Here is a 27466-nt window from a genome sequence, read left to right as displayed (position 1 = left end):
GGAGGCTAAACGTCCGTTACGTCTTGTTTTGACACGGTCGAGTCAGAAGCATGTTGACAGCGTCTGACAGCGTGCTGAGATGAGGCCGCGAGCTGACGTGGTGGAGGAAAGAGCCTGTGCTTTAAGATGGAGAGAGATTGGAGGAGAAGTGGACGTCTTAATGAGAGCGTGCCAGTCTTTTAACTGGTTCAGCCTCGGGTCGCAGCCATTCGGAGGCATCACTCAAGTGCTAACGTTAGAAAACGGAGCTCCTTCCAAACAGGCATTAATATTTAAAGAGTCCGGCTGAGAGGAGAGGATGGAACATAGAGAGGAGAAAGATAGAGAATGTGAAAGGGCTGCAGCTAACGATTATTATCATTATTGATTAACTGATCAGTGTCTAAAAATGTCAGAAGACAAAAAACTGTCCATCACAGTTTCCTACAACCCTTTCAAACTCAAAGAGATTCAGTTTAATGTCATACAAGACAAAGAAAAGCATAAAATCTGCACAGATATTGCAACTCCAGAGGATTTTTACACTGAATAAATACTGACAAACATGCATTTGTTGCTTTGGACGCTCCGAAATATCATCGTCTGCACTGTGTCCATTAGTAGCTGCAGCAGAATATTAGAAAGTGCATTTATTTGTTTTTGTGTTCAGATAAAACCATAAAATATGACCAACATTAGCTACGCTTGACGTCTTATGTCCTTAATATTGACTAAGGAACAATGAGAATCCTTTCCTGAAATAAGGCACATATAAAGTACATGATCAAAAGCAGATTTGATCCACGTGTGGTCCGAATGATGGAGAACATTAAGTTAATTTTATTTTTTTAGTCCTTTTTACTGTGCAAAATGTTGCTAAGTAAGAGAAAGACAGACATTGGTTTTGTAAATATGGAAAATGCAAACAGGTCGAGCTGCTTGTTTACATGTGAAACACTTAAATTAGTTTATTAGAAAGTCTGTGAAATGAGAAGAAAAAGCTTTTTTCAAATATCGTAAAACGCTGAACGTCACTTCAAGTTACATTTCGTTTGTGGCCGTTAAGGTATTTTGCATAAATTGGGGTTATCTGACTTTGAATTGCAAATGTCTTGCGCTTTAAACGTACAGAATATTTAGCGGTTTGTTTGAATGTACGGTACTTTGTGAACCAGTCTGTCTGTCCCGTTGAAGTACGAGCTCACAGAGGTACATTCCTGATTCGTTTCTAAAGTTTACTCAACTCAACTTAACTGAATTTAGTTCCTCTGCTTTAAAAGTCCCTGTTCTAGGTGAAGCACTTTGCAGACTGCCCAGGAACCATCAGGGGAGAATCTGCAGCAGTGAACGTTGATGAACGTTACAACTAGTGTACAGATTCATTCACACAGTCGAAAAGCAGTGGAAAGTTCTTCGGATGCAGTGGAAACATGAACAGGAATGTACAAAATGGACTCTTAGTTCAGTTTCTGTGATTTCATAAATCCTGGAAATCTTTGGTTGAAAAGGGGCTTTGATAAAAAAAAGACTCCTGAGCTTCTCTTCTGTCCTCTGGTCAGACATGGACATAGCAGCCTTTTTTCTCTCCAGATGAAGAGGTATGTTTCTCATCTTTGAAAATACTACACATCCAGATCATTCTTTGGCACAGAAAGAGAATAAAAACGGATGTTTTACAGCAGCAGTGCAGCAAACACACGGCGAATTACTGTGTCTCTATAACAAATGCATTAGAGGAGACAGGAGTCTTTAAGGTCGTATAAATGTAGAGAAAGCTGCCGGGGACAGGCACACATCCAAGATATTAAATACAGATGAGAGGCTCAACTTGTCTCGCAGGTCTTCAGAGTCTGGCTGGTAAACTGTAACACCCCCTTCTCTCCCACAGTCGGTTCTCACCAGTATAGCAGCAATAAACACCAAACCTCAGCATTCCTCGACACTGCTCACACACACACACACACACACACACATAAACACACACAAACACAAGTTCACTTAACTTTAAATCTTTCAACAAAGACGGCGTGTTTGCTCCCCCGTCCGAGAACTGCACTTATTAAACCAAGCATGATTGCACTGCAGAATAGGAACTACATGGTTAAACTGCACTTTTAACTTTGACTAACACACAGTTAATTCTTTTCTGCCTTCACACACATGCAGACACACACACACACACTCACTCCCACCCCAGATCACTCATCAGAGAGGATCATTCAAGGATTACAGGCATATTTTAAACTCCCTGTGGGTTTTACTCCTCACTGGTGGCTGCTGCAGACCCACAGTAGCTACTGATGCTTTCCACACACACACACACACACACACACACACACACACACACACACACACACACACACTCCTAAAACATCAGCTCAGACAAACACCACGCCTTGTGTTCACACATCTCACCAACGTCCCCCATATTCAAATAAGGAGTGTATGATTTGCATACGGCTGGTATGAAAGCCCTGAAGTCCAACCGCCACCTGGATTTTTATCTCTTTTGTATTTGTGTGCAGGACTTTTATCTGGTTTCACCCATTTTTTAAATTATCTAAATAAGCAGTGACATTTTCCTGGATTTTCAAAATAAAACACATAAATAAAGTGGCCTATCTGTGCATCAGGTTGAGAAAAGACTTCTTGGGACGTCATGAAAACGCTTTAAACCTCCTGCAAGCACTTCTTTCTTCCTGAAAAGTTTAACATTTTGAAGGTCAGCATTTTTTTCGCAAATTCACAAAAATCAGCGACATTTTTCCCTCCAGCATCTACAGTTAAAGTTAAAGTGCCCTTTAGCAACATACACAATCCTGAAAAACTGCTCCAGTGGAGCTTGTGTGCGCTTCAAACAAGCCGCTTGTTGCTTTGTCAGATGAGTCAGAAACTGACAATCCAACAATCACACCCACTTTAAGCCGCACTTGGCCAGGTGAGCCGAGCGATCAGCTGAGAAATCATGCAGGATTTAATCTTACAAAACTTGTGGCCGCTACTTTTTGTGTGTACAACATCATGACTGATTTTAATGGGAGGCTGTCTGGGAAAAACAGAAAATAAGATAAGATAGGATAAGGTAAGATATTCCTTTATTAGGCCCACGACGGGGTGTTCAGGCTACGTTCTCTGGTTAAAATAAAAAAGAAGCTATATAATAAATGCTCTGTGTGTGTGTGTGTGTGTGAATTCCTGAATTCCAGCAGGCCAGCAGAGCTCACAGGAACTGAGCCCACACAGACACAAACATCTGCCAGAAACTTGTGCACACCGAGACAGAGAGTGGAGAGTCATTCAGTGCAGCGCTCTAAGTGTGTGTGTGTGTGTGTGTGAAAATGCAATTGGAAGTTTAAATATCTACACTGACAAGGATACTTTAAAGACACTTAGATCTGCAGGTTTTTTCTGACGCAACAAAATCCACATGTGATGTGGAGGATAAATGACATCTTCAAAATACAGAATTCAGTAAAACCCCTTTTTCGTCTTTACTCCTCCTGTTTCTTCTGTTTTGCATCTTTACTCTTGCTTGACCCGATTTGAGGAGAAGAGAAACAACAAAAGAAAGGATATGAAGAACAAGAGAGGAGAGGAAGAGGAAGTAGAGAGGACAAGAGGAGGAGGAGGAAAGCACATTTTAACTTCAGCAGCGTCCATGTGGAATTTATGTCTTTACATGCCATCAACACGCATGTGGGCACACCCTGAACTGGTCCCCTCCAAAGGTCAATACAGTGTGTGTGTGTGTTAAAGACACGATGCAGAGCCACATCCTCTGCACGGTTACATTCCCCAATGGGGGATGACATCACCTCCTCCTGCACCGCTCTCCGCCTGGCACAGTCCACACACACACACACACACACACACCTACACACACACACACACAGTCCACACACACACACACTAATGGAGCATCACTGTCAGAAAAAGACCACAGTGGGCAGCTGTATTGATTGAAGACCCGCTTCTCACTACGATCAGACATCATCTGACCATCTCCGTTGCTATGGTTACGGGCTGATTGAAATCAATTAATGCCGCGTGCATGTTGTATCCTCTGGATGTGATTTTACTGTGTTTGCTGTGTAAGATCTGTCTTCAGTCAAGGATCATAATGGAGGCTGGTGTGTGTGTTTTTTTTTGTTTCTTATCCACTTTTCCCACATCTCCCTTTTCCATCTCTTTTCCTCTTTCAAATCCTTCTTGCTTAACTACATAATAAGCTGCAGATCCAGCAGTAGTTAAAGCAGCTTGTTTTTTTGGCCACTTAAGGACAGCAGATTTGTAGGCCCTAAAACTAAAACAATGAGCTGAAGGATGATTAAACGTTATGTCGCACTGAGGGGAGCAAACTTGGGTGGTAATTCTCAGAGTTTGTCACTGTGAGCTCTTCATTTGACATGTAACCAGCAAAAGAGGTTAATTATAAAACAAAACATCCCATTTAAAAAGCATTTTTTTACATGTTTTCATGAAGCTGAAGAAACGAGCCTCCTTTAATAGATCTGCATTACTTCCCTTTTGGCACAAAAGTAATTGCTGTATTTCTCTTTTGCTCTTTTTGTGCCCTTCTTGTGATCATATTTATGATGAAATATATGTTATTTTGAGCAGAGGACAACGGGACCTTTTAAAGATAAAGTCACATCCCACCAAAAGGTCACTGCCACCCCCTTATGTGCAAATTTAACAACAACCTTTTATGTGTATCATGAATTCTTATTATAAATTAGGAGTAAACTGTGCTGTGCTGAGCTACTTTTATCTGGCTCTATGCTCCATCCTTTCTGGATGCAGCTAACCAACCCCCCCCCCGGGAGACACAGATGACTCTATAAGTGATGAACAGCGAGTGGTTATTGATCCGAGGCTGCGAGCAGAGAGAAAATGTCGACCTCGTCTGCAGGGTGGTGGGAGGCGTCCTGCAGGCTCTCTGCCTGAGGTTTAGCCTCAATGTGGCCAACAGGAAGTGAACCTGAAACAGGCTGACAGTCTGTTCTGTGTGCAGTATCTTATTCAACTGGACCACTCAAACATCTGATAAATGAATGATGCATCTCGTGTTTGAGCTTTCAAAAAAATGTATCGGTTAACACTATTGAAATCAGGTTAATCAAATACTGACTCCAGTTAGAATAACAATAGTTCAGAACAACATACATTGGCCTCCAAGAGCCACGGTGAGTCGAAGTAAACACTTCTAACTCCATCACTGCCAAACCAGTTACATCATTTTGATGGACTGAAGGATAATGAATTATTATTATAAGAGTAGAAGAAGTGTTTTGTGTGAGTTTGTGTGTTTCAGCTGTACTCTGGTGATCTAAGGCTGCAACAGCATGAGTGAACAGGGTTAATGTTTCCTCTCAGAGATATTGATGCCAAACAGGAGCCTTGTTGCTGATAAGTAGGTATAAAGTTGACCACATTTACCATTTTAGTTCAGGGTGTTGGCATGCTAACATTTACTAATCAGCACTAACAGCAGAGGCTGATGGGAATGTCATCTAGGAATCATTGACCTTGATGAAAAGTCAGAAGATCACCAAAGTGATAACAATTCATCCTCCTTAGAGCATGAACACAGGGCCAACACATAGGGAAGGACAACTATTCATGCTCACACTACAAATGTGGAAATATTAAAAAACAACCGTGAGTAATTCGATCAAAACCTCAAACTGTAACTGATACAACAAAAATGCTAAATTTTATCAACTTTTCACATCAATTACATCAAAAGCTCTCTGCTGCTCTTCTCTTGTCGTTACTGTGTAGAATAAATGAGGATATGAATCTGAGCCAAGGACAAGTTCGGCCTACATTACTCTCCCACAACCTGAGCAAGGCCAACAGAAACACCCCCAACTGTGTTTGCATTAAAGCAGCTTTGCCCAGGACATGTGAACCAGAATAAGAGATGATCTGCCCGCAGTTTTGGCTCTCAAGGTGCGGTCAGCTGAACACAATCCAGAGGAGCTATTGCTGAGTAACTACTGGACACCGCAGAACTGTGGAAAATGAAAGAGTAGAACTTAATAGGGCGGGCAGGAACAACAGACACGCTTAGAGACGCACAGCCCTGCTTCAACAAGAGCGAGGAAACCTGCGTCTGAAATGTCAACAGAACAACCACAGGCGTTACCATCAGCTTTCCCCGTGACCACTGCACAGCTACCCAACATCAACAGTCCCACTTTCCAAACACTGCTGCACGAACCAATCAAACCTCACCAGGGTCAGAGTGTCACTAATGGCTCCATCATCCTCATTGATTCTCCAGTTTCCACCTCTATTTCCCGTTGGTCCCACAGTTCTATGCAGGGATTTGTGTCTGCAGGACAGCGATCAATATCTGCCGCTCTGTTTTGTGCATTAGATATCCACGTTTTTCATTTTCAAGTAATCAATGCCGAGATAACCTCTGAGTTTCATTTCTGCCGCAGAGCTCCAAATGTGAAGAGGATGGGGCAGATTGGGCCAAATTATTTGTCATTAATGTGATACATTTCCGTCAAATTGAGGGCAGAATGTACCGAACAACAAAGCTTGTTTTACACCGCATCACTCTCTCTGAGCTGCCCTGGTTATGGTTGTCCATGAAAAGGTTGGAGATGTAAAATGTCAGGACTAATTAAATGTCCACATGGGATGCAATCCTTTTTTAACTCTTAATTTAAAATGACTTTTTTCCCCCTTCCGCTACTTTCCGATCAGACCCAAAGGGGCTCAGGCTGAGTAATGCTTGCAGACTGACAGTTCCCCATGCATAATTTCTGCGCCGTAATGAATGGTGGGGGCGCCATGGCGTTTTGGGAAGATCAAAGCAAAGCAAGTCTGGGCCTAATAATGGCCCTCGCAACGCTGGACCAGGAAGAACCAAACATGTCACGACCGGCAGGATGCATTCATGTTTTGCATGGAGAACAGAGGATTTCGATGCAGATGCAAAATCTGGCTCCCCGTGTGAAAGACTTTTCTGATGTTTGCTGAATGTGGTTTTGTAGAAGCTTTTACATCAGACATGTGCAGTTACAGGTAAAGTGTTTACTCTGAACACTTGGTCACTTACCCCCCTGCAGGCCTGTCACTTCTGGTTCATGTCAACAGCCTGACGTGCTTTTATTGTGGATGGACAAAACTGGGCAGCAGCTAATGAGGACATTTGTGCACATGTGCGTAAAAATACATTTAATAAAAAACAGTTGCAGTCGGATGGAGCCAAATGGCTTTGAGATGAAGAGGTCTGCAGCACTTCAATTAAAGTGGCCTGAAACACTGAGACACTGGTCGCTGCACAGCCAGAAAAAAAAAGCAAAGAAAAGCAAAACAAGGGTGCCACGAGAATTACCAGTGTCATGTCTATTCAACAAGGGGTGGCATTTGACAATCAGCAGAGGGAATGTTGAATTGTATGTTTGCGCCCATATTTTGGGCTCCGCTTTGGACAGTGGCTCTTAAATGTTTCTGAAGGAGTACTGGAATCTAAAATTGATATGCTGTCTATTTTCTCATCGACTTTCTCAGACTTTTATTCTCCTAGATCGTCACTTTAACCTTAAAAGGGATGGGACTGGCAGCAACAATCCCCCTGAAGAGACTAAACCAACACTGAATTTATCCCATAATAAATATTGCCTCAATAGAAATTGCTATCTGTTGTTCCTCTCGGCTCGTTAAACTAAGTAAAGCGGTGTAAACACTGCAAATGTCGATTAGCAGAGATGGAAACAGAACAGTGAGTCAGCCTTATTGCCAATTTGTGTCTGAGGCCAAAAGCAACAACACGACTCTCTGTGGCCCTGAAAGCTTTTTTTCCCCGCAGACCTTTAGGCCATTATAAAAGAAATGCCCATAAACCTGTGCACAGGACACCTCTAACTGCAAACCAGTGTGTGTGACTCCATCTGCAGAGGGTAGCACAGCACAGACGCAGACCAGGGGGAAGGAAAACATTTTTGGCATATGCATGTTGGGGTATGACATTCGGTTCCTATAATACATCCACAATGATGCTGGATGATTCTGCAGCAAGTGATTTACACCCAGTGCAGGAGGTAGTGTGACTGTAACCTTTTAGAATTTATTTGACATAGCAACAGTATTTCCTCGCCTGAAACATATCCAACTTGCCAAGTAGCTCCACTGACAGTGTGGTACTTAAATGTGAGCATCACGTCGTCCCTCCAACACCTCGCAGGCTTCAGCAGCTCCGGAGAGGCTGCACCCGCATCTCAGCTTGTGGTGTTCAGGACCCACGATCTGGAATCAGCTCGACAGGTCTACAAGGGGCCAAAACAGTCTACAGACACTCAAATAAAATGTGATATCTGGAGATTAATTAGCAAGTGTTAGTTAGTGACATGTTCTATTGTGAGCTTTAATGTATGCACCCAGGGTTGATAGACTTGTTTTAGTCTCTTCAGGGTAATAAAAAAATCTATAAAAAGCCAAATGTACAGAGTGGAAGAAATACTGTACATGAGCAGATATGAAAGCTTGTTGTGGTTCTGATAGGAAACAACAGATGAAGAAGACAAGACGCTCGCGGGGTTGACTATCGTCACCATGAGTCATGAAACCAACCCTGGCGACGTGGTCGTTGAGGAGTGGCTGCGCTCAAGTGACAGGAAGAGGAAGCGTTATGTTCTCCGTGATCAGCGAGGACAGATGGAGAGACTGCAAAGACGGAGGTCTGGGATCTTCAAGGTCGACCCACTTAGCAAACCACTGACTTCAGGGAAACACCAGACACAGCATTAATGGAGTGAAATTCATTTAAAGAGCGTTTTTACTAAGCAAGATGGATATAAAAAGGTTTTGCGGAGCAAGATGGGACAAGAGAGATAGAAAACAATCATTTTATGGTTGCAAGATGAGGGCTGGGAGGGCCAGTAGAATAAAAAAAAACATATTTCTTAAAGTTCACAGGTGATATAAGCTTGGGGAAAGACCCGTATCTAATGCATTCACTGAGGGACTGTAGGAATTTCTAAGCTCTGTCTTTAGTATTATTGTTGTCTGGGCCTTAATCCAACCTGAGGCAGAGTTCATGTTTGTAAAAGGGAGCGGGGTGGGGAGTGGGGTCGTCCAAAAATCTGAGATCATTGGACAAAAATAAGAAAAATGTGCCCCAACCAGATGTCTGAGGTCTGACAAGCTCTATTTACAGGCTAGTAAACACTTCACTCAAACGCTGAGGTGGAAAAGATCTCAGCCTTGACCTCTGACTCCGTACACGGGGTGACAGCATGTACGACCGGGTCCTGCGGCCACTTTTCCTTTACACAGTTGCAAGAAAATGAGGTGTTTCATTAAGGGGAAATGCTTACTGTACGTGGTCAACCGGGAATACAGTTTCCAAGAAATGTCCGTTTGACATTTTGATTTGTTTTCTGAGGAAAAGCCTGTATTGTTTGCCTCAACCCCACCTATTGTGTGTACCAGACCTTGTATTTCAGCAAATCCAACCAGGCTGGGCACAATAACAATGCGAGGGCTTTGCTGCTGTGCAGTCATTGGCAGCCCCTCACATCATCTTGCTCCCTGTTTTTCCACTCTCTCTCTCTCTCTCTCTCTCTCGATAGCAGGAGTTTATCTTGGTTCTCAGTTTTCATTCGGTCGCATTAGTGCACCTCCCTCCTACCCTGAAATCCAAAAGGAAATGAGTCTCCAATTAGGGAAAGAGGAAGATGCTTCAAGGTCCTCTTTTCGTTCTGGTGAAACATGACACGATAAGAGGCAACGAGAAAACACAGCGCCGTGGTCACTTTCACTTCCACCCCAGAGTTTGCAGCCACAGAGCTCGCCCCCTCCACATGAATCATTTCCTGTGATGGTCAGTTTAAACACGCAGACCAGCAAAGATTGGTACATCTTCTGCTCATGCGTCACTGTTTCTGGGCCCTGGTCACTGAATCATGAGAAACCTGGGAGACTCAGCGTGCAGGATGGCCTACATTACCTTCAAGCCTCCCAGACAAGCTGCATTGTTGCTCAGGGCGGGTGGAGGACGGCAAAAACAAGTGCACATCAGAGTACTGAGGCTATGGTGCAACTCCAGGTAATGACGGGGCTCTGCATGCTGCACAACTGGTTCAACCATTCATTATAGCACACAGGCCTGCTCCAAATGAGAGCACGTATGGGGAGAAACATAAACGGACACTTTATTTTAGATGTCAGAGACGACACAGCCATGAAACGGCTTCATCCGTGGAGAGCAGAGGGAAATAATCAGTCAGAGTGTCTCAGAATCAGAGCAGTCGAACAAAAGCCCACCCCTCAGCAGAACGCTCTCCCACTGCCCCACTTTGTCTTTGTTTCCCAGCTAACATTTTCTGCTGCTCCTGCTTCACCTTAAACAACTTTCCAATGGCAAACCAGCAGGAGGCTTTTACCGTGAAACCGCATTAGGAAATGTAAGATGTTTATCGCCGAGTTAGAGGAGTTTCCCTTAGCAGAGCTCCTCATCAATAAAAACAGGTCTGCACAAAGAACGACTGAACTAATCAACCAATTATCTGAAAGGCTGCAGACCATTTATTTGTGTATTTACTGTTTTTTCAGCTCTAGTTTCCAGTACCACATCTTATAATTATTAAATTGAAGTGTGACAAGACACCACTCAGCAAAAAAACTGTTCACTTTACAGCAATGATTTTCTGAAAATGTCCCTTATTATTTGCTTTTGTTCCATTTTATTCAGACTGCACATGCGGTGCTGTGGTCCCAAAACATCCAAGCTGGTGTACAAGTGAGTCTGTGTGTGAAAAACGAGCCATTCCTGATACTTGGACTTAATTCTATAACCTTTATGTCCTGAGCAGCTACAGTTTCAGGGCGGCAGGAATGGAGCTCAGAGTGGAGCTGATAGCGATTCCCCATCTTCTCTTTGTGGCCATGTGATTATATTATTATGTGAAGACCTCTGGCACTGAGCGCTCCGCTGCGTCGTATCTTTGAAAAATGGTCCTAAAAGGGAGACGGCTGCAGAGCTGGTGTTCAGTTCTGACCCCGGAGGCTAAGAGGGGTACACAAAGGGCTCTTTGGCAAAGATGACTCCAAGTAGGGACATAAATCAAGGCCTCACCTCAACAAGATCAGCAGAACTGGTTAGAGTTAAAACAACGCTGTGCACAAAAATGTATTCTCACACTATGGAGTCCTTCAGACCAAAGATTCATGTACAGGGTTGCATGAGTTTGAGGCAGTTAAATACACAATATTCTCAAATTAAACAAAAAAGATTAAATATTGAGAACAAAATCTGACACCAAATGCTCGCTCATATTCACACTTTGCAAAATTCTAATTTAAAATCGTAGATTGTCTCATCCAAGAATAAGTAAAGTTCTTCTGCTGCGTCTTTAATGTTTTATGTTTGATGGTTATTTTGACTTTGACATTTGGGGAAATTCCCCTGTTTGCTTTCTTGCTTTCAGCTGGATGAAGAGACCAATACCCCTCTCATATATTTCTGTTAAATAAGAATATAAGAAAAGTAAATAAGAATGGTTTTATGTGGGGTCTAGGAAAGAAGGAGTCCGGCATGTAACCTCGGTTAAAATGTTTTTTTTACCTTTTCTTCAGTGCCGATTAAACAAACAAGATGTGAAGTGTTGTTTTGTAAGCAATGGCAGATTCTGTTACCTTTGGACGGAGCCAGACTGGCCGTTTCCTCTCCGTTTCCAGTCTTTATACTAAACTAAGCTTCCCAGCTGTGCGCTGCAGCTTCATATTTGCTGTACAGACATGAGACTGGTATCAATATTCTCCTCTACCTCACAGCGAGAGAGCAAATAAGCTTATTTCTCAAAATGTCAAACTATCGCTTCAATATTTTAAAAGTTTGGCTTTAGCTAAATTAAAAAAAAAGATTTAATTTAAGTACAAAAAACATCCAAAAAGAATGCGGATTGAATTTTGTATTGAGCAATACCCAGTGCCATTAATCAGTTCTTACAGCGGCGAAACAGTTGAATACATTATGCTGCAGAAACCCTTGAAAAACATCCCCTTTTCCTGCAACCTGACGCCTGGTCCAATGATTATCCCTGGTCCTGATGTTGCCATGGCAACAGCCCTGGCTCAGTCAACCTCCCTGCCCTCCCAGTCCAATCCTGTACAGATTAGATATGACCATCAAACAGAGGAACTGAATCCTCTGGGATTATATCACAGAAACAGAGACTGTGTGACAAACTCACAGCTACATAAGCTCTCTACTTAGATTCCAGAGCGACGCTGACCCCTCCAACCAACTCAAAGGATGTTTTTAAAACCCTCATGTCGCCTGCAGACCAAGACGTCTGTTCTCTGTCAGCTTGAAAAACAGAAGAGAAAAAAAAAAAACATCAGCAGCTAAGAGAAGAGGCAGAGAAGGGAAAGGGACAAAAAAAAAAGTGGTGTCAAATTCCACAGCTGTGCCAAATACGCTGCTCACACTCCGACAGACGCACTTTTAATGCAGTAATACGGCCTCATCGCCAGCAGCCATCTCTGATTGGGACGTTAACATTTGGATGCATCACATTCATGGTGACATCTTAAAGAGCAGAGCTGCGTAGAGACGTCGGGGTCGGTCTGTAGCGCTGGCCACCAGTCTGCTTCCTACGCACAGCGCCCTGAGGGAAGACACGAGCTCTGGACGAGTGTGTGTGTGTGTGTGTGTGTGTGTGTGTGTGGGGATATCAATGATGTGGATTTGGTACACTCCATTTAGTCCCAAGAATGCAGCCATTAGGCCAAACACATCTCCCACGAGGATGAGCCTCAGGGCATGTTTCAAAAAACAGGGTGGGACAGACACACACACACACACACACACCTTCATCATCATCATCATGCAACCATGAGATCATACACACACACACACACACAGCTCTATTCTGGGTATTTTCACACACATGACCACGCACAGATGAATAATACAACAGACACGTATGTGAATCAGCTCCGGCAAGAAGAAAAAAAAGACGAGAACATTCTCATCAATAAATCAAGTACGGATGGGATCGGGTAATAGAGAGGAAGTCTGCCCTCTCACTCAACTGGCACGCTCTGCTCATGTGGCATGAAGCCGGGTACAGACAGCAGAAGACAAGACGCAGAAAGATGACATTTAGCGTCAGTGAAAGGTGATGAGAGATGCAAGAAAAGCGCATTAAAACGTTCCACTCCAACATCACTTTACTGTTTCAACTACACTGAATTAGGAGATAAAGCCGGTAATCTGTTGGCATGAGGATTTATTTACACTACTGAATGAGAGGTGAGTGACAGAGAGCTCTCTCTCTCTCTCTCTCTCTCTCTCTCTCTCTCCACTTCCTTTAGAGAACGACCACAGACTCTCACCGTGTCTAGCTCGCACACTTCAAAACAAAGATAACTACAGCAACAGCGTTCGTCACGAGGAGCGGCAGCAACAACCGGAGATGAAAATGTGATGAAACGTCACATCAGCAACAGACGTGTGCGAGCAACACCGGCAGCCGTCGGGTCCAGCTTCTATTTCACTGCTGTCTGCTTTATTTTGTAGCTCCAAGAAGGAAACATTTGGAAAACTAAAGATGTTTCTATCCATCTTCTGCGTCGTTGATCTGCTCAGGATGCAGAATGATCTGGACAGTTTTTCTGTCCTGTATTGATAATGATAACGCAGCATCGGTGCTTTGAGAAGCATCTACACATCTTCACCTTAAGTCTCTGACGTCACTGATGTGATATATTTTCCAGTGAAACAGATGGATTTGATCAATTTGCTCAATAATTTGAAGCAGCAGTCAGTGATCACTCACTGTTAACCCTTACTTCTAGGCTCATTCTGACATTTGAATGAGCTTTATCCATCACTTATCAACACATTCTAGCAAACACACACTGTATTTGGTACATCTCGATAAAACTAATTCAGTCTAATGCAACAATCCTGCCATAAGTTCAATGTTTCTGTTTAAAATGCTCCATTTTTTTATAAAAACTGTATCTTATTAATTTGTTGGTGGAACGACCCAGTTTCCCCACATGGATCATTAAAATTTCATCCTACGCTCACACAAACTCCGACACATGTCCAACACATTGCTGGCAAGACAAAAATCACTGCACAGAACTGGCAACACACACACACACACACACACACACACACACACACACACACACACATCTTGAAAACAAAAGGCACATCTAATCACACACACAGTCCACAAGGCGATCTAGACATGAAACACAGGCGCCGTCTCCCCTCCCCCTGCCTCCCTTCATCCTCCCAGCCACCAAATCCACTTAGAGGCCAGTGTGCGACTCGCTGATTGTTTTCTCTCTGGCAGCAGCTGCTCGGCCTCCCTCCTCCGTCTCGACCACCTAATCAACTGTCAGTCAGGCGGGGACGGACCGAGGCGGAGGGAGATTTAAATTTCCATCCGACAAGTGCAACGAAAACAGGAATCTGAAGGAAGCATCCAATAGATTTTCATAAAAATAAAATGTCTGCTCTTATTATGTGTATTATCTACTAGATGCGCTAAAGAACAACAAAGATGCCAATAAAAATGAAAAATGCCGCCTTAATTTGAACCAACACATCATGTCAGTCATCATGAGTCAGTCATCAGTGACGTCACGTGTGGTTTTGCTTGTATGACCTCGTTTTTTAATCAAAATACCAAAAGGTGAGGAACCTCATCTGCACACAGGAAATGACACGTGTGGTGTAGAGATGACGCTCGACGTTTTTTTCCAAAGGAAGAAGAAGAAGAATCAACTCAACGTTTTGTTTAAACACACACACACACACAAATCCATTTCCAGAGACTGCCGAGGGTCAACGTGAGCTTAAGAGGCCACAATGGAGGCTGCCACTCACTTTCACAAGCTTACACATGCACTAATGAGATTGTGTTTAGTACAAGTACACACACACACACACACACACACCAGCAGTATTAATTGATGGAGTGGCTCATTGAACTAAAGGAAAAAGGTCAAAGACACACCTGAACGATATAACGCGGTTCACTGTACAATCCAATACAAGGAGCCTGCAGTGTTCAATGATCAATAGTCCATCAACAGAAAATAAACTGCCATTTATTGATGAGACTCACCAGCGTCTTTTCTCTGTTTTCTATTATAACACTGTGCACTGAATATTTTGAGGACGATAGGTTGAACAAAAAAAAAAAGAAATTTGAGGGAAACGGCTGCATTTTTCACAACTTTGACATTTTTAAGACTCATTAAATAATCAGTTATTCAAGAAAATAACTGGCTGATTAATTGATCATCATCAGTGGATGCTGATCTTTGTAGTAAGATTTTTGTTGAGACTGTGTCAGAGAGGTCACCTGTCAAAGCTGTGAGGTTTGATCTCAATAAGAGACTTACTGTAAAATAAATAAGACAAAACTGAATAAAGTGCACTGCTTATATAAATAAGGCCGAACAGCAGCATTAGTGGGGTCATAAACTCCAACAGATCAGTGATCATTGCTGAGTTTTACCGCTTATGGATTTAACTTTTCATTTATCTGACTAACATTTTGTTATTATTTCCTCTCGTAAGAGTTAAATATCCTCACCTTTAGGTTTTCCTGCTAGTTTTTGCTCCCTATATTAACTGTGTGTTGGGGTAAAATGACATGAGAGTACAGCAGCAACACAAAGAACCACAAACTAGGAGACTTTTTTAAACACCTTTCTGATTTAGTGTTGCAAAAAACTGAACATTACATTGAACATTATTGTAAACTGTGTGTGTGTGTGTGTATCATGACCCTTCATTCACGCCGATGTAGCCACAGCAGGCCACTTTCACACCAGCTCGGACTAATTTGAACCACACTGTGCTCACCTTGACCTGAGCTTTAACACACAAAAAACAACTACAGCAACACACACACACACACAAACTGTCTTTTCACTGTCACCAATATACCTTCACCCCCCCCCATTTACACACACACACACTCACACACACACACACTCTCTCTGGTGAGACTTCAGCACCGTGACAACAGCCAACCACATTGCGGCTGCTCGCCAGCCGTGAGCCAACCCCCAGCCTCCCTTCCTTCGTCACCAGCCAATGAGCGTCCTCCGAGCGGGGCTCGTTTTACATGAGCGGCTTCCATCATTGTTCCAGATGAGACTGTAGTGCTGCTGCTGCTGCTGCTGCTGCTGCTGCTGCTGCTTCGCTCGCCTTATTATTCCAAAGAGCTTCTGCTGCCTCAGAGGAAAGACGGAGCTTTTCATTTCTAAACAGCTGGAGAGATGACGGCGACACCCTGATGGATTCGTTCCACCAAAAAATGACTGACTGTGGCTCCTCATTCATCATCTGTACGTCACCATCAGTGCTGTTTGTTATCAGCTTGTACTGTCCAACGTTGCATTTGCTGTTAGCTCTTATTCTCCTTTGTTGCTTAGTTTCTCTTTTCATCATATTCTGCTACATACAAGTGGCCTTTTGATTCTATTAGAGATTTTACTAACAATTATTCCCACTATTGATTAATTTGCCAATTATTTGATTCTCAACAATGGCTTTGAGACATTTTTTTATAGTCTTGTTTTGTACAACAAGAAAATGTTAAATTCACTTTCAGAAAAAGCAAATATTCACATTTGAGAAGATGAAAACAATTCAATTAGTCATTTTTCCATTTAAAATGAGTCATTTCTCATGAAAACAGTGAGGAAGTGAGGAAAAACAAGCCCACAGTATTTTAAAGCAACCTACTGAAGCCACACTATAAGATTCTCTCCACTAATATTGCACCTATCAATGGATTAATCTGTCTATTTGTTTTTGACAGAGCCAGACGTATTTCACAGATAAATAAAAAAAAAGAAAAACAAAAACACACGGACATAACTGAAGATGGAAAACCTGTAAAGCAGCAACACCTGAGCAGATCTAAAATTTCACAAGGAATCTGATTTAACAGGAATATAAAGAAGAATCGGTCTTACCTGATGCTGCTTCGGAGTTAAAAATACAGCAAACACAGCTCATCTGCAGTGACCCTTATTGTTACCAACTAGCTGCTTATTGGAGAGCGAGTGAGCGAGTCTGGCTCCTAGCAACGACGGCATGTTCGGGAAGGTTGAAGAGGTATGTAAGCAATGTAGGCGATGAATGAATGAATGATCTGTAGTCATAGAAAGGAGGATGAAGGACCACGCTTTGAACCCCTGCAGGAAACGTGTGTGTGTGAGGGCTGACGGTACCTACTGAGCCCTTCATTAACATACGTATGATGATGAGGAACACAAGAATAACAAACACACACGACATTGAAAGCACAGCTGCTGTTGGTCTTTCTTGTTGTGTCGAGTGTTTACGGAGCTTCAACAAGACAGAAATCAGCTAATGAGGGTCCTAATAGAGTTTAAAGAACAATGCTGGATGTTGCTAAGCTGCTTTAGGGTTACAAATAATGATAATGTCTTATTATTACCCAAAATACTTGATTAATTTAGTCCAGAAAAAGTACAATTTCAATTTCTAATCATATAGGCTGCAAACGTCTTGAATGATAATCCACTTATCAAATTGTTGGAAATTCATTTTCTGTTGCTCGACTAATCATCTAAATGTCTTTATTAACAAATAAAGACAATGAAAACAGAAAGGAGGAGCCAAGCGATGAAAACTTGGCTTCTGTTTTTGTTATGCCGAATATTTATAGAATCCAGCAAAACAGAAAATCAGCGAATGAGGATCCGAAGTGAGTACAAGGGGAAATGTTGGCTGTTGCTGAGAAGCTTTAGGGCTGCTTTATTTAAAATCATACTTCTTTTTTTATCGTTAATTGTTTGTTATTTACTCAGTAAAATGATTAATAATTGAATCAGAATTACTCAAAGCCAAACATTAAATCTTAAACAGTCCAAAACTAGAAGAGATAAAGCAGCAAATCCTCATATTAGAGAGGCTTTATTAACATTTAATTTGATAACTAAAACAGGAAGGAAGACGAAGATAACGGGATGAAAACGTGGCCTCTGAGGGTCTTTGTTGTTTACGGAGCCCAACAAGACAGACATCATCAGCTAATGAGGATCCTGAAGAAGAAAGAAAGATGCCAACTGTTTGATGTGCCATATGACTCCATGTTAAACACCATAATCACATGTTCATGGCTCCTGAGGGAGAAAACATCTCACTTCCTACACATTCAACCAGGATGAGATAATAGTGGATTGTTTACATTTTAGGCAAATTAGCTGCAAGAGTTCAGCGTCTCGCTTGAAGGACAAAACCTCTAAACCACAATTAATATCATCTTTTGTTACAGGAGAGACACAAACAACATTAATAAGACGATGAGACAGAAGTGAAGGTGTCTGCAAAGTCCGAGCCTGCAGTCACTTTGAGCCAGTGAACCGCCGGGTCGTACCTGCTATATTCGTATTGTGGCGTCCCAGTTTAGAGTTACGCACCGAAGTAGGACAGACTGCAGGACGGAGCCACTTTCAGACAACCTTGGCAGAATGACTAAGCTTTTAGGGCCCGAAAAAAACAGAGACACGAAGAGGGACACATGGAAAGAAGGACAGCTACGTAATAAAATGTGAACAAAAGAAAAAGGAAGATGGACAGAGTGCACAGGTGTCAATGTGACACTCAAGTTTTGGTACAAATACCAAAGTATTACTTTGATACCGCACTCTCAACTGTTTATTTATCAGCCAGAAAAGAACTGAAATGAAGGCAGCAGCTGGGTTCAGGTTCATAATGTTCATTATTGATTGTTCTGCAGAATCAACAGCATAATAACTTTCAAAAAATGTTAAAAATGCAATTAAAATATGCTAAAACCCAAGATGATGTCTTCAAATGTCTCATTTCGTCAAACCAATACTCACAAAATCCAAAGATATTCAGTTTACTGTGATATGAAACAGAGAAAAGCCACAAATCCTCACAGCATGGAGGTTTAAACTGGGGAATGTTTCCCCAGTTTTGCCAGGAAAACGAATTACTAATAAATGAATCGTTATGTATAAAATTGCCAGATTTAAAATCAGGAAATATCCGATCAAAGAATGTGCAGACAGGAGCTGAGAAAACATTCAACGCTTTGCTACTCTGGCAGCTTTTGATGCTCGATGCCACAGACGCATTTCTGTCAGCGCTGGAAGAGTCCTGAGGTTCGACTCGCAGCTACACCTACAAACGAGCAGATGGAGCAGAAGTGTTGAGAGACCAGACTTCATTTGGTTTCATCAAACTGAGTTGCCACACCCAAGTCCTCTGGTCGCAGACTGCTTTGTTCTGGCTCTGGCCACTACTGTCTCACACACATACTCACTCACTCACACACACTCACACTGCCAGCAGCACGTTGCAACAAAGCAGTGGCAGACAGTAGGTCACACGCTTGTCTTGCCTGCCTGTCGTATTGTGCATGTATTCAAATTCCTCTCGCGTGTGTGTGTGTGTGTGTGTGTGTGTGTGTCTGCTGCCAGCACTCTTCAGCAGGGCGTCATTTGGCTACGACTCCCAACCCGCAGCCGGTCCACGGTGACTGAAACCAGACGCTGCTCGCAAAACTAACTGACAGCACAGACGGCACAAATATGAGACAAGCACTTATTAAAGACAGTAATTCAGCTTTCAGGGGAAAGTGACACGAGCACAGAATAACTCAGCCTCCTGATTCTGCAGGCACCCTGTCAACAATGTTTAGGAGCTGCACCACAGAGACAAGTGAGATGTGACATTATCGGCTGCCTGCGAACCCCAAAATGACATGGTGCTAATTGCAGAGGGGTGAGAGTTTTTCTTACTACTGATTCACCCTCCCGGGTGTTTTTTTGAGGCTGGCTGGCTTCAGGAGAGAGCGGCTGGCTGAGCTAGATCTGTCAATCTGAGCGGCGGCTCCATCAATCTGCAGGCAACACAGTGAGACAAACAATGCCAGCGTCAGCGGCAGCAGCAGAGCTACAACACCGACGGGGAGCTAATACTGACCACCTGAATCCACTGGGGCGCTTTAAGCGGAAGCTCAAGCCACGAGCCAGCTCTTGGGCTCGTGTCAGCCGGCTGATTGGAGCATCTCCTCTTGGAACAAATATGATTTTGAGATTTTTCAGTACGTTCGTGCATCACATCCTCTGCTGAGCCTCCTGCCATTGTTTTCTGTGGGTTCCTTAAACCGACGTCCAGCTGCGACAGTCTGGGTTTGGCTGCGCTCAGCTGCACGACTCTCTAAACAGAATAAAGAAGAAGCTCTCCGAGTTGGTAAACAAAACGATTAATGGGATATTTTATTGATTGCTGCAGGACAAGTCCCTTTGTTTGGCCCAGTCTGTGGCCCTCTGAGGCCAGGGTCAGCTTTAACACAGTGACCTCGAGGCTTTTAGGGATTCAGAGAACTGATCAAAGACAACTTCAGCAGGGCAGATGACTGCTGGCTTAATGCTCTGACTGGGGTCATGTGGATCATGTGGATGGGCTCTCTAAGCACTAAACCACCCAGAAGTCGACAGGGAGAGGGAGATAAAATAGAAAAACTTAAAAAGGAAATTGCTCAATTGCTGAGTTCTGGAAACGGAACAGACATTACAGAAACAAAGGCTTTTGCGTTATGTGTCGTGCGATCGCACCAGTTATCTTCGGTTACTCAGAGCAGAAAACAAAGCTGAATGCTGCAGTTATGATCCAAACTTTCTATTGTCAGACATCAAAGTTCAGACCGACTTCCTGGTCCAACTCACTTTTGGCATGACATGGTTTAGATCATTTGGCTAAGCTGTTGTATTTCTTCTTTTAGCAGCCTACTCGTGTGACTGCTCCTGTTTCTTTCTTTGTAAGACATCTTTTTACGGATTTACTCACATAAAAAAACAATGATTTTATATCAGCAATAGGTCAAATGTCTATATTAAAGAGGCTGCACAAGAAATGAACCCACAGAACACCATCACCTGACTTGCAGCTCCTCCCAACCCGCTGTGCACTACCTGCTCAGCACCAAACAGCAGACGGACACAGTGACTCTTCTGCAAGCTTTAACATCTTAGTACAAAAGAATGTTTTTCGGGGGTTCAACCTACATGTGGGAACTTTATAATTATATATCAGTCATGAGCTGGATCTGGATCGTGAGCCTGTGTAGTGAGATGCTGATCATAGATGTGAGTTAGACGATCCCTGACATCAGTGACTTTGGAGGAAAGCCACAACTGTGCAGCGCCATCAGAAGTTAAAACATCTCAGCAATTACGTTTGGCAACCTTTAACATCCCACAGATATATACAGAGGCTTGTGGAGGCATACAAAAGCCAGACGCGTCCTCCTAATCTGCACAGAGGGCGAGAGTTAGCCGGTTGATTCAAAAAAGGAATCCCTCAACATGTATTAATGACTACGCTCCCTCTCTTCGTCACCCCTGTTCCCTGTCAAACTCTCTCTTCCCGTCTCTCCATCTGTGGTCAGCCAAGCAGCACGGAGTGGATCGGGGCGATGCTGCTGGCTGTTCTTTGCCCCGGGCCGTGCCAGGGGACTGATCCATGCCCTCACCGGCTGCTGCCTGTTGCAGGAAACACAATTAAGTGCTCCAATACTCAATGTTAGAAAAAAAAAAATGCTTAAGAAACAGAAGCAAGACGGGTTTATTTGCACAATAAAAGATCTCTTTTTACACGCTGCTTTGTGCCTAAAGCAGCGACAGCCATAGAATGAGGTTAAATTAATAATACAAAGAGATGTAAGAAGTGATAAAGGATGCAAAAATTCACAGAGCGCCCGGCTTTGAACAGCTGAAAGAAAAACAAACAGCAGCGCCCTGCTAGGAATCAAGCCATGTTGGAATCAAAAGGACTTCTGCTGTCATGCTAACAATCTGCAGCAGTGACACGTACTGTATTATTCCGCAGCAAATCCTTTGAAGGAGCCTGTGGAAAAAGTGACTTTAATATTGTCGGACAGCTGCACAGGAGAGAGGCAGGATTTCTTGCTGGCTGTCTTTTTTGTTTTGGACATAGTTTCTCTGAGTGGTATTCTCTGAAGAATGTGTAAAAACCTAACAAGGAGAATGTGTTCATGAATTAACCTCAGCTATGGATGAAGGTTTTTAAAAAGGAAGTGAACGTATCTTGCCTGAGGTTACCGATATAACGGGCCTCACTTTAAACACTTAAAGACTCTGTCAGTCTATCAGTGCATCAACACTGTGACAAATCCCTTTCAGGCCTAATGTCACATGAGTGTCACAGAGGTCATCAGGCGGCCTCGACCAGCAGCGTAAAACAGCAGAAGTGTGTCAGCGGTCACGGTTCCACTGAGCGATCCAACCGATTGTGACGATATTCAGAAAGTATGCAGGATCCTTTCAGATGTTAAAGTGTGTGCGTGTGTGTGTGTGTGTGTGTGCTAATGTGTTTGTTAGGAGCATTAAAGGACACAGCAAATCCCAGCGTAGGTGGAAAAATGTGACCAGATGTGGCAACATTCATAAACGACACATCAAAAGCTACTAATGATACAGTTTGCATTTCTGGACCCAAGATGTTTGTGTTGGAGTGAATAAAAACCATCATGCCGTGTTACTTCCAGTACGGACACTGCAGAGTTATTCTACATATTTTTCATTGTCGCAAAACCAACAATGCGTTTGTCTGCCTCTCAATACCGTCCGACTTCCTTGCCATTCCTGTGGCACCAAGCCCACTGCTTCCTTCCTAAGATTTAGTTCTTTTAAAAAACAGGTCAGGAACATATACAATCGCTTTAAAAAGGGCTAGATTACTTCCTAAAAGAGCTGGGCACCGCGGTTTTCAGCAAACATCACTCAAACAGGAGTAAATAGTGCATTTGTTGGGGACTATTTTCAGTTGTGGATTAATACACATTATTCTGATCCTCCAGTGATTCTCCAGAATCAGAGGAGACTTACAGTTTTGCAAAGATGTGTGACAAAGAGCAGGAAGGCATGCAAATTACATCACTGATAGCTGCCTCAATTGTCCAGAATGCATTGCAGCATCGCAACTTTTCAAATGAGGGCTGTGAGGCTTTTCTTCTCTCTCTCTCTCTCTCCACAATCAATACAGCTCACTCCAGCAACACGTGACACCCACAGCTCAACACAACCAGATCATGCTCAGATTCTGGGAGTTGTTGAAATGCATTCTGGGAAACCCCTAACTACAGTACAAGCAGACTATGAGAACTCCTAGTGAGCGTTCAACAGCACGGATAAATAATGTAACAGAGTACAAAGTAGGTACAGGTTTTTTTTCCCCATTAAAACTGATAACAAATAAAACTCATCTGCAGTCCAACGTGTTAAAAGGTTTGAGGGAGATTCGTAAAGTTTCTCCACGATTATGATCAAGAAATCCCTTCAACAGCTAATAAAACACAATAATCTGCTTCATCCCAAAATAACAGAAATGATTTATGGGAAGACATCAAGCTTTCATTTTCTCTGACAAACACCAGTGAAACCTGACTACTTCTCTGTAGTGTCTTCTGAAGTCCTGTTGTCTGTGTCAGGACAAAGGCTGAAGCTATTTAAGATGCTACACACACACACACACACACACACACACACACACACACACACACCTCCTCCACCATTGCAGAGGGCTCTATAAATACACCTGGTTAGAGATGCATACAGCTGCACTGACATGGTATGTGAAGCATTGACCTCATCATGGTATTGTCTTACATGAAGCTTTGAGCGCTGCAGCAGCGATTTGACTGCTCAGGCGAGGACGCCGGCATCCAGCGGCAAACCAGCTTCGTTTCAACAAAAACATTTTTCTTAAAGCCGTCGATTTAGGGGGTCGAGCAAAACACCGATGCGGGTCAGCTGATGAGCTTATCTTCATGATCTAATATCATCAGAGCTTGTAGATTATGATAAATCTGATTGGATGTCAGTTTGAATGAAAAAGGGTCAGGTATGGCATCATATAGGCAGGATGTTTGTAAATGTACTTACTTAATTTGCTCATCGTTTCATCGTCTGTCTGCCAAAATACGATGCTCGTTATGACGACAGCATTATTAAACCTCCCATGGTTATGTTTAGGCACTGGTAGCACTTGGTTGAAGTCGGGGAAAGCAAAGGGGTCTTGGTCTTTGACAGAAAACATCCGCAGTGACTTGAGACGCAACATGAGTATTAAAATTTAACTGAAACCGCAGTCTTTCATTAACCATAACCAAAGTGCTTTTTGTTTCCTGAACCAGACCACAGACCATAGTTTGGATGTTGAACCCCGGACTCTGAGATCTGCACGCCCACCTTCCCCCTCCAAACGCTTCATTCACTCAACAAAACATTTCCTCTAACCATAATCTAGCCAGCAGTCGTGTTTGTCAGCACAACACGAGCGGGGGAAACAGTTCAATGTATTTGTGGAGTTCACTATCGCAGCTGTGGGTGCATTCACATCCAACATGTCTGAAACTCAGGCTGCTAAAAGCTCTAAGTGAAACTCATGTGCAGACTGAACAACCAGACCGAGAGCGCCTGAAAAGGTGCCTCTCAGTCCGCCTCCTAACCAACGTTTCGTAAAAGCAGACATGTGATTTCAGGATGAATTAAAAAGCTGAGCTGCTATTAAATCCATCTGCTGATCGTCAGCCTCCATGAGAGTGATCTTTTAAGTGGCCTATACATTTAGGCAGGCTCATTTGGCAGCTGTGTGTGCGTCACCACGAGTGTGTAGACCTTACCTGATCGATCTGAGAGTGAAAACACATTTCTCATTAGAAAGAGAGTTAAACTTGGCAAACCCTCGCTATTCCCCCCCATAATATTACAGAGCAGGACGCCTCCCTTCCATCCCATTTTGACCTGTTCATTATTAAAAAAAGGTGCTGTAATTTCAACCGGGACGGCAAAAGGTCGGAAAATTCAGTGTAAAGTCTGGCTTGGAATAGGTATCACTTCTTAAATACGAAGCACATTTAAATTCGTGAATCATTTCCACACCACGCTGAGCCTTTAAACCTCAGAGGAGCGGCTCCCTTCATCTGGGATTTGGACGGGAGGCTTGTTTCTCCCCTTTCTGGATATAAAGGTAGAACATCTGACAGCAGACCTGTCTCACATGTATGGAAAACAGGCCCCGAGCTGCTCAGACAGCCGTGTTAATGCTAAAGAAATAAAAATGCTGACTCTATGAGTATCAGCAGTGTCTCCAACCAGCTCTAGATAAAAGGAGGGGGGGGGATTAGAAGCTGTGGATGTTTTTGTTCAGTCGTGACGTCTTCATCTGTCACACGTTTAAAGAAACGGGGGCATTTCTGAGCCGCTGCGCTCACGAGTGCCTTCGCTGGGCAGCTGGAGCTGTCAAAGCAATGTTTTCAGTCACGCTCTCGGGGGCTTTGCCACTTACATCATAACCTGAATGAAATGTTAATGTCAGCAAAGTTGACAACGCAATAAAGGGACTTCTGCTCAGACTGAATCAGCAGCAGGATGGCGGTGGGGGTGGGGGTGGTGGTGGTGGTGGTGGGGAGTCGGACGGAGTCGACTGCAGATCACCTGCAGGAGGTGAGAAGCACTGGTCCCGTCCTGGCATTTCAAAAATAACGCACCTGTAACGACTTTATCTCCTTCCCTGTGGCTCTGCATTAAAATGGCCACGAGCCAGAGGAGAGTCGTCACATGGGGCCACGGCTCCTCCGAGCTGTTGCTCCACAGCCAGAGGAGGAGGAGGAGGAGGAGGAGGAGGGTGGGTCACCTCTTGAAGCTCTTGGGCTCGTGGACAGAGACCTCGGGGGCACTGCTGGTCTGGTCTGGCCTGGTCTGGCCTGGCTTGGCCTGGCTGAGTGCATGCAGGCCTGTTTTAACACGTCAAATGACTTAATTCAACCCAATTTCAGCTCCAACTGAACCCACTAAGCTTCTTGGTTTTTTTTTAGCTCTAAACTGAGTGATGACTTCAAACTCCAACAAAAGTGAATCCACCTGAACTCATTCAGACCATTTATGCTCCGATGCTCTAATTCTGTGCCTTTATTTCCCGTTTCTCCTCATTCACTGTATTAAAACACTCAATCTGGGACACGGTGGTCTTCTGTTATAGTAAGAACACCACTTCATTTTCTATCTCCTGCATAAGTAAAACTCACATGTTCATCTAAATCAAGACAACCGACAATTACTGTCATTACCTGTTAATCCGTTTGGTCAATAAGGAGACAAACAGAAACAGAAATGCCCACACTGACATCTTCAAATTGCTCATTTTGTCCAAAACTGAAAGATATTAACAAGTCTTCATATATCCACAGGGTTTTTTATGCAGCAGAGTCATTTCTCATCCCTTCTCTAACCTTGACAGTGTAAAGTTGCACATTAATAGCATGACAACAGGGTTAAAAACGAGATTCAGTCCCTGTATCCCTGGTTTGTGTGTGTGTGTGTGATCAACAGGAGATCACACAGTAGCTTTTACACCCACTGCATTAACCTCCATCCAGCAGCTGGATGAAGCCTCAGCCTCGTGCCCCATGGGGGGGGCAGCAGCAGTAGCAGCAGCAGCCTTGAGACGAGAAATGCCACAACCGTCCGTCACAGCAGCGGAGAGGGAAACACGACAGGGAGCACAGAGCCTGTGCAGCACAAACACGACGCAGATTCACCCACAGCTCCTCTGCGACAATAGAGCCGAGCAGCACCGCCTGCTCCACGGTCCCTCATCCCTTCACACCGCTGCTGCTGCACCGTGTCAGCCTGTGCGGACACTCGCTGCAGCCCAGATGTGGCGTCCAGCACGCACCAGGCAACATCTGCAACCGCACATTTACGCATTATGTAAGAAAAACAGCGTGACATTTATCCGAGGCGGCGGCGGAGGCTGCTGCTGCTGCTGCTGCTGCTGCTGTGGCGATGGAGGGGGGATGAGGTGAGGTGAGGAGGGGTGGGCTGGGAGCCTCGGAGCCCTGCTGGGGGGCATTTCGACCGTGTCGATCCGTGTCTTTTTATAATCATAACTGCTACGCAGCCTGCCATTACATTTGAATGGAGAGCAGGAGGCTGCAGCTGACTGACAGGAGGTTTGACATTCCGCACTCCGCTGATGGTCCTGAACACCACCAGGGGGGATTAAGAGGGTGAGAAAGGGGGCTTACCTCCTCCACGGTGCCTCCGGTCCTCCGCTCCGTAACCTCCCCCGCTGTAACCCCTCTTCTCTGACGAGGAAGAGCAGGCAAAGCCGCGCGCCTCCTGTCCAAAAACTCCGGCTGCTTTTTACCGCAGGGAAACGCTGCCGTGCGTAACAGCCCGCAGCGCGTGTCTCCAAAACCAGCCGCAGATATGATCCCGTTCTTTTCTCTCCTCTTCCTCTCCGGGAGCGTCGTAGTCCTGCGGGGCTGTGCTCAGACTCCTGCCCGTCACGTCGCCTTCCTCCCACAGCTCCTCTCCGCTCTCTCCTCGCTCCTTTTTCCTCTCTGCTGCGTCCTCGACCGCTGCCTGCCTGCCGTGCCGCGCGTGCACTCGCACT

The 27466-nt window shown here is 43.9% G+C and overlaps 1 protein-coding gene across 1 annotated transcript in view; it reads right to left on the bottom strand.

Annotated features, from left to right (window-relative positions):
* Positions 1 to 27192, bottom strand: part of LOC139201893 (unconventional myosin-IXAb-like) — a 129946-nt gene extending 102754 nt beyond the window's left edge. The window contains exon 1 of the mRNA XM_070831330.1: positions 27096 to 27192. The gene's annotated coding sequence lies outside the window, so the exon portion shown is untranslated. The remainder of the gene's footprint in view (positions 1 to 27095) is intronic.
* Between the last annotated feature and the right edge of the window lie 274 nt (positions 27193 to 27466).

Source organism: Pempheris klunzingeri, chromosome 5 (genome assembly GCF_042242105.1).
Source record: "Pempheris klunzingeri isolate RE-2024b chromosome 5, fPemKlu1.hap1, whole genome shotgun sequence".
Lineage (NCBI taxonomy): Eukaryota > Metazoa > Chordata > Actinopteri > Acropomatiformes > Pempheridae > Pempheris > Pempheris klunzingeri.
The sequence above is the reverse complement of the archived record's forward strand: the minus strand, read 5'-3'. Positions and strand labels throughout refer to the sequence as shown.